At 41.6% G+C, this 7,886-nt stretch overlaps 1 protein-coding gene across 6 annotated transcripts in view; it reads left to right on the top strand.

The window, feature by feature from the left end:
* Positions 1-405: 405 nt before the first annotated feature.
* Celf2 (CUGBP Elav-like family member 2) overlaps positions 406-7,886 on the top strand; it is a 500,527-nt gene continuing 493,046 nt past the window's right edge. For 3 of the 6 annotated variants that reach the window (XM_028764796.1, XM_028764795.1, XM_028764797.1), the window contains exon 1: positions 409-450. The gene's annotated coding sequence lies outside the window, so the exon portion shown is untranslated. Of the gene's footprint in view, positions 451-7,886 lie in introns of all 6 variants that reach the window. The other 3 variants (XM_028764805.1, XM_028764798.1, XM_028764800.1) reach the window with 3 other exon arrangements.

Raw genomic sequence — 7,886 nt, 5'->3', positions numbered from 1 at the left:
CTCCTAAAGTCTGCAAGCTTCAGGCTTGAGCCGTGTTTGTTCCAAAAGAAAGCCGAGGAGGACGGAGTTAATAAAGAGAGATTTAACTGAGAACTCTGGTTGGAATAAAGTGGGCTACAAAAAAGGTCAAATTTGATCAGTTGGAGCAGATTACGGGGGCTTTTGAAGGGTGGTGTGAAGGGCTGGAACCGGTCTGGGAAGTAATAGAGCACAAGATTGATTCAGGGGGTGGAGAAAAGCCAGGACAAGCGCTTATCAGTCCTAGAAGGAGGAAGAGCCGAGCTGCTGGGCGCTGCTGCTCCGGCGTGAGCCTAGAGCTGCCTCTGCCTGCTACCCCGTCGCCCCTGTCCAGGCTCCTCTGCTCTCCGATTTGCTTTCTTTCTGCAGCTCTCAGACAATGGTTTCTCTAATCTCTGACTTGGACTCCCTGAGAGGCTGGAAAGTGTTAAGGTAGGCCTACTTTGCTTTCTCTCCCGCGCTATTTCAATTCAAGGCCAGCTGCTGCCCACCCCCCACTAGCTAAAGAGAGAGAGAGCTTGGCATTCTCTAAAATGCCCGCGTTGGGTTTAAGTGACAAGCCAACATGGCCAGAGGAATACCGTGTTCTGATACAGACACAACTTTAAGCAGACAGACTGGGCAGGCACATGAAAGTGCTCCAGTTTCACTGCAGGAGAGCAGAGAGAACACAGGCTTCCTTCAGGAGAATTCAGGGCTATTTCAACGCTCCCAACACTGGCTGGCGCAGAAATGAGTCCTTAGGTTGAATTGTTTCAGAGGCCACTGATGGGATGAAGTAGTTAGAATATAATGGACTTTCTGGAAGTTCACATAGAAGAGGAAACTTTTTCAAAAAAAAAAAAAATCTTATTATTGCTCACACTTGAAGAGTCCAGAGAACTGTGTGTCCCTCCGGTGAATTCTCCACCAAGCCCCCCAACCTGAGGGTCAGTTTTGGAAAAGTTGATATATACAAACTCAACTGATCAGGTAGAATGTATGTAGTAATGAACTCTCTCTCTCTCTCTCTCTCTCTCTCTCTCTCTCTCTCTCTCTCTCTCTCATAAAAAGGTAAAGACTGGGGTTGCTAAGTAGCTTAGCTAGTAGAACGCTTATCTAGCATGCAGAAGATCCTGGGTTTGGTTCAGAGCACTATGTAAACTCAGCATCCTGGTGCCTGACCGTAACCCCAGCTCTCAGGAAGTAAGGGCGGAGTTCAAAGTCACAGTTTGGCTATAAAGTGTGTTTGAAGCCAGTCTACAACCCTATTGAAATTAAGCAAATGAATAATAAACTGTAAAAAGTGACCTCTGACCTCCTCATACCAAAACTTAGAACCTAAGCTAAACTGAGCAAGTTCACGAGTGAGATGACACTTGAGTCTAAGCTGCACCTTTGGTGGCATCCATGGTGAACTGGTGGGTTCAGCTTTACTATAAGTGGTATTTCCCCAGGGAAAGCGTGTGAGACAGTTTTGAAAATATAAAAATGTTAAATTCAGAGGTGTTTTTATTATTATTAAAAATGGTTCTAGTCAGTTTTTGTGTTTGCCCAAACACCTCCTCCAAAACTTGGTTTTGTCACAGTTAGATGAGAACAAGCACAGAACAACAGAGGAGCAGAAGCAAGCATGTGACTGCAGACTGGCCCGCTGAGGTTTGCCTTATGTTAGCTGACTCTTCGTGTCCCGCCTATGAGGTCTGCCTCAATGTTTACCTGATTTTATTATTTTTAAAGCAATATTCATAAACAAGAACAAACAAAAATGAGGTCAATATTCTACTTTTCTTTTTCAGACATCACTTGTTGGATTAGTTAGGGGTAGAATATAGCTAACAACAAGGGATGGGGTGTGAGAGAGATGGAGCGGGGCTGGCACATGCCAGGGCCTGTACTTGTAGACCAGAGGATGTCTTGTATAGAGACAGTTTTCCCCACCTGCCTTTATGTGGAATCTGGGTATCAAGCTCAGTTTGCCAGACATATCCTTTGCTCCCTGGTCCTGATTCTTACATTCTAGAACTTTTGGTACATGCATCACATAATATGTGTTATTTTATAATCTTTTTCCAATTATAGCATATCCATGTTCATCCACCTATCATAACTGTGGCTCTAATGGCCACATAGCACTGGTCTGTGATGCTCATCAAATTGCCAAGTTATCTTATTTGTTGTTATAATTATTTATTTTATTAATTACATGTTGTTATCTTATTTGTGTGTTATATTATTTCCAGGCCTTGGCTTGTATTGACAACAACACAGTGAACGTCTTTATGTGTATAGCTTTTTGCTTTTATTAATTAAATTCCAGAATTTCTCAATGAGAAGGTTCATTTTACAGATCCCTTAATGATTTGTTTGTTTGTATACATGGTTGAATTTAATTTTTAAAAATTACATATATTTCTTCATTTGTATGTGTGTACATGTGAAACACACACACACACACACACACACAGAGAGAGAGAGAGAGAGAGAGAGAGAGAGAGAGAGAGAGAGAGAACACAGTGCCCATATGTGAAAGACAGTAGACAACTCGCAAGAATCAGTTCTCTCCTTCTACCATGTGGCTTCTGGGCATCAAACTCAGGTCCTTTAGGCCTGGCAGGAAGTGTCATTACTTACTGAGCCATCTCACTGGCCTTTGAACCTCATTTTAATTGGGATGAGGTAAGACATTTCTGTTGATGCTCTCATGGAGTAGATGAACAGATTTCATTTGCCTTTTCTTTCCTTAAAGACTAACCTATTTCTAAGACTGAACGATATCTTAAGAGTGCTTTCAAAACATTCTCTTTGGGTGATTAACTTAATATCACTGTGCAAGCAGATGGGCAGGGTTCTGGCTTTAAAGCTATGTGTGGCTATGGTGGCAAGCTTTAAAAATGCAGTCCTTCAAAGGCCTTTTAAAATAATGTTCCTGTCTTAACCTATTTAGAACTCTGGTGATGTTGCTGTGCTCGTCAATGTGTCCCTTATATAAGTATTTCTTGGTTAGACTAAGTGAAGCTGCAGAAATTTGTACCTAAGAAATATAAACATTCTTACATGGATGCTTTGGCTCCAGAGAGTTCATTCTATATGCCTCTTCTTGGCAGGCAACCTATTAACTACGTAGAGTCCTTTTTCAAGGTAAGAAATTATAAAGTGGTTGCATTTATTGATTTTATTTACATTTCCCACTTGCTTACTCTCAAACACGCTTTTGGTTATTCTGTGGGGACTATGTCTACCTCTATATGTGTATGTGCATGTGTTTATGTGTGAGTGCACATGTGTATGCAAGTAAATGGGCATGTGTGTCATGTGCTTGTGGAGGTCCAAGAAAAACACTGGATGTCATTCTTCACTGCTCTGCACCTTGGTTTTGTTTTGGTTTTTGAGACAGGGTGTCTTACTGGTATGGGTTTATATATTAGGTTGGGCTGGCTAGTTAATGAGCCCCAAGGATTTTACCTTCCTCCACCTTCTCAACACTAGGGCTGAGTATACACCATACCAGGCCTTTCCTCACTTAGATATGATATACTAGTTAGTTTTCTGCTGTTCTGATCAAATTCCCTGACAAAGGTAACTTAAGGGAGAAAGGTTTTAGTTTGATTTATAGTTCCCAAGGGATAGCGTCTGTCTTGATGGTGGAAGCACAGCAGCACAAAGCTGCCTGATCACCTCTCACCTGTATGCAGGAAGCAACATGAGCGCTCAGGAAATAGGGCAAGACTATAAAACCTCAAGGCCCACCCCCAGAGAAATACTTCCTCCAGCAAGGCTCAACTTCCTAACCCTTTCAAACAGTGCCAACAACTAGGGACTGAGTGTTCAAATTCCTGAGCCCATGGGGGACATTGTTCATCCAAACTTCCACACATAGTTTCTGAGGGTCAAATTCCAGTGTTCAGACTTATGCAGCGAGCCCTTTACTGACTGTATTCTTGCTCCAAACCCCCTACTTGGATATTTTAATCCAATGACCTGTTTACTGGTCCACCGTAATTCTCTGTATCTAATGTTTAGGAGAAGCAAAGGTTGAGCCTAACTACATCAACGGGTACCCTGGCAGAAGCATATGGTGTGTGCTCTAATGCCATTCACCGTTGTCTGTGATAAAAGTTTTGTCAACAGATGCTTTAAAAATCTGTAGAAATTGGATACAAAACCCCCACTCCAATATAGAAAAGAGCAGTTTCTGCCCGTGCCGATCATCATTTGAGTCGAAGTCTTGTTCTTGACATTAACTGAGCATCAGAAGGCAGAAAGCTGTCAGTCCACATATCCTAGCATATTTAAAAACAAAACAAAACAAACAAAAAACAGGTCAGGAAAGCAACCTGGAGTCCTGCTGAAGCTGTTTTTATTAACAAGGAATTGCAAGAGGTAATTTTTAAGTACATGTATCATTGTTGAGTGTTGTAAGAGAGGACAATAAAGTGGAAAGATTTCTTAAGTATGTCTTTAGGGTGATTTGAATGAAAATGGCTCCCATAGGCTCACAGTGAATAGTTTTATTGGGATGTGTAGTTTTGTTGGAGGAACTATGCCACTCAGGGGAGGCTTTGAGCTCGAAGATGTTCAAGCCAGGCCCACTGTCACTCTCTCTTCCTGCTGCCTGCTGACCCAGAAGAAGAACTCTCAGCTACCTCTCCAGAACCAAGTGTACCTATGCAACTGCCATACTTCCTGCCATGACAATCATGGACTAAACCTCTAACTGTAAGCCAGCCCCAATTAAATGTTTTACTTTGTAAGTGTTGCTGTGGTCATGATGTCTCTTCATGGCAATAGAAACACTAATGAAGACAAGTTTTCAAAACAAAATGTTTAGTGGTTAATACACCATTATTTCAGGGCACATCCCTGGGTCATGAGCCCCTCTGCAGAACTTCCTAGTTATAACACTCCATCCTTGTTCTGTGTTTGGCATATGGCAAGATCGAGTGCAAGGACAGTGCTGTTGGCTGTCTTCATTCTTCTCTACCCAAGTGACACGAGAGAAACTTACTGCTACCAAAAGACACACCAACAACTTCCAACCTTGAGATTCCCCTTTTGATCTCTGAGAAAGCATGGACTCTACAACTTGACAAAAAAAAAAAGAAAGAAAGAAAGAAAGAAAGGAAAAGAAAAAAGAATAAAAGAAAAAAACAAGAAAGAAAGAAACAAAGAAAGAAGGAAGGAAGGAAAGAAAGAAAGAAAGAAAGAAAGAAAGAAAGAAAGAAAGGGAGAAAGGAAGAAAGGAAGAAAGAAAGGAAGAAAGAAAGAAAAAGCATAAAAAGAAAAAAGGAACAAAGAACGAATATTACAAAAATCCAGAAAAAGGAAGGGTTTTTTGTTGTTGTTGTAGGATTATGAGCAAAAGAAAATGAAGAAAACAAAGCAGCCTGCAGCCTGCGACAGTATGATCACTATACAATTTCTTGATCATGAGTATTTCTTGAAAGGTCAATAGAAAGAGAATAGTAAAGGTAACTGATCCGGGACTAGAATGCTGGACAGATGGCTGCCCCTCACCCTACCACGCTCCTCTCTCTCTCTCCTCTCAGAGGACCTAAAAGTAAATGCCTAGTTTTTCTTCCTATATCAAGATGCAGGGGTTGAGCTTAAGAAGTGAAGGGACTGGAAGTCACAGGCTCCTTAGTGAGTCAAGCGATAGAGATCTCGTTTCCCTCTTCTCACGAAGGGTGCCCCGGCCCACGAGGATTCCACGAGACCCTAGGGAAGGGGGCGAAAGAATGAAGGGACAAGAGACACAGGAACGGAGAGCAAGTCTGGGGTTCTGATCAAGCTCTGAAACTTTAATTTCAGGTGCAGGTTATAAAGACACAACAAACCAGGAAGTTTGGGTGAGGATCATTGCTTAGGGCTATCCCACTATTGAATGCTTATTGTCCTAGACCATCCCATTGTCATAACTGGCTCCCAGGAAATACCAGAAGTTCTTTAAGTTCCTGGGGCCTGAGACAGGTGACGTCCTTTCTTAACCTTGCACTGAATAGGTTTTCAAGAACAGCAGGTAACTTCCTGGGTTCTCTTAGAACAGCAGGTAGTTTCCTGGGTTTGGCTCCCTGCAGAAGGGGTTTTGTCCTCTCTTGCACTTCCGTTCCCATGGTCCTCACATAAAGACCGGCCAGTCCTGAATTCTCAGCAGATCCCATCATGGTGTATATCGATGTCAGAAGCTGAGGATGATGCAGACTCTACTGGGTCCCCATGAGCTCCTTTTCCTGCTCTAGCAGGTTTCTGAAGCACACCAGGACCCATCCTCATGTTCAAATAAGAAAAGTAGGCAGCATTCCCAGGACCTTTGTTTTTTATGTTAATTCACATCCAAACTCATTCCAGTTCCTCGGATCGATCTCTTTCTTCGCCAACAATTCTTCCTGCCTCAACCTTTTCCTTCTTGATCTGTTTTTGCATCAAGTGGGCAATGCAAACATTCCTGAAGCCATCCATCAGATCCTGTTACTTTCCTAGGAGAAAAGTCAGTGTCTTCTTCCTACCCCTATCTGACAGAACCTGTTTCCCCCTCTCTAGCTGCCTTTTTTTCCCTCTGTCCCAGCTCTTGTTGCTCCTCTTCCTCACATACACAGCCAAGCTCCCGTGAGCCTTAACTGCATAAGTCATTGCCTCTCCTACCAGAAGTCTTTCCTTGGCTATTGGCAGGGCCGTCACATCAGCAGCCACCCTAAAATCACCCAGATGGTACTCTCCAGCTTATCTCCCAAAGCAAGGAAATATTCAATATTCAGCTACTTTTTAATGATAAAAATGTCAAGGTCTTATGGTTCAACTCATATTCTCGTCAAAGCACTACCCTGCTAGGTTCATACATATTTGGTTATTTGTTGCCTCTTCCTCTCTTATTAGAGTGAGTTTGTGGATTTAATTGATGTGTAGTCAGTGTCTAACATATTCCCTTGCTGGTTTTGAGCAGACAATAAATAACAGAGTAAGGCATGAATGAATGAATAAATGAATGAATGAATGAATTGGTTACTATCTCTATCATCTGACTATAAACTCTATATGGCTAGAAGCTTTGTGTATTATTCATACCATAACTTCCCTGCTTTTCATGGTTGCTTGGTGCTGTCATAGTTAATAAAAACCAAATGAATGAATGAATGAATGAATGAATGATTCCCAATTCCTGTTTGTGTTAGTTCTGTACCAGCCAGCAAAATACTTGATTCTGTCATGGAAATTTTCTGTGATGCTGCCTGAGAACTGAACAGGCCTCTTTATTGTTCAAATGGAATCTGTTCTCTCTAGACAAGCAAATAGAAGTTAGCAAACTTTATAAAAAGCCAGTAGTAAATACTTGAGATTTCCTGGCTGAACAATTACTCCCGAGGCTCAGCCCTGCTATGGTAGCATCATAACAGCTGCTGATGAAACAGTAAACGAGACTGGTTTGCTAAAAGCCAATAAAACTTTATTTACAAAAACAGGAAATCAGTTGGACTGGGCTCATGGCTAACCCTCAACTATTATGGAGACTTAAAGATGTGACCAACAAGAAAACAAGTGGTTTGGACAGATAATTGGACATATGATTTCTACTCTCATTTGGTAGCGTGACTTAATAAACTTGCCTCATTATTAGGGAGAGAATTTAAAAGCCTGGGAGATGGTTCAGACATCGGGGATGTTTGAAGCTATGAGTACTGGATCTCAAAAAGATGGTCATAGTCTGTTTGCTACATCCCTTAAATGTTTGGATGAGTCAGGAAGCACTAACAAAGCAAGCTTTTACCTTGTGAGAAATGTATTCCCTCTAACAAAGTCTTATTAGACTTTATTACACACTGATATACACGGTGATGGGGAATATATATATACATATACATATACATATACATATACATATACATATACATATA

Source organism: Grammomys surdaster, unplaced genomic scaffold (genome assembly GCF_004785775.1).
Source record: "Grammomys surdaster isolate TR1022 unplaced genomic scaffold, NIH_TR_1.0 146, whole genome shotgun sequence".
Lineage (NCBI taxonomy): Eukaryota > Metazoa > Chordata > Mammalia > Rodentia > Muridae > Grammomys > Grammomys surdaster.
This window is presented reverse-complemented; position numbering and strand designations above follow the sequence as displayed.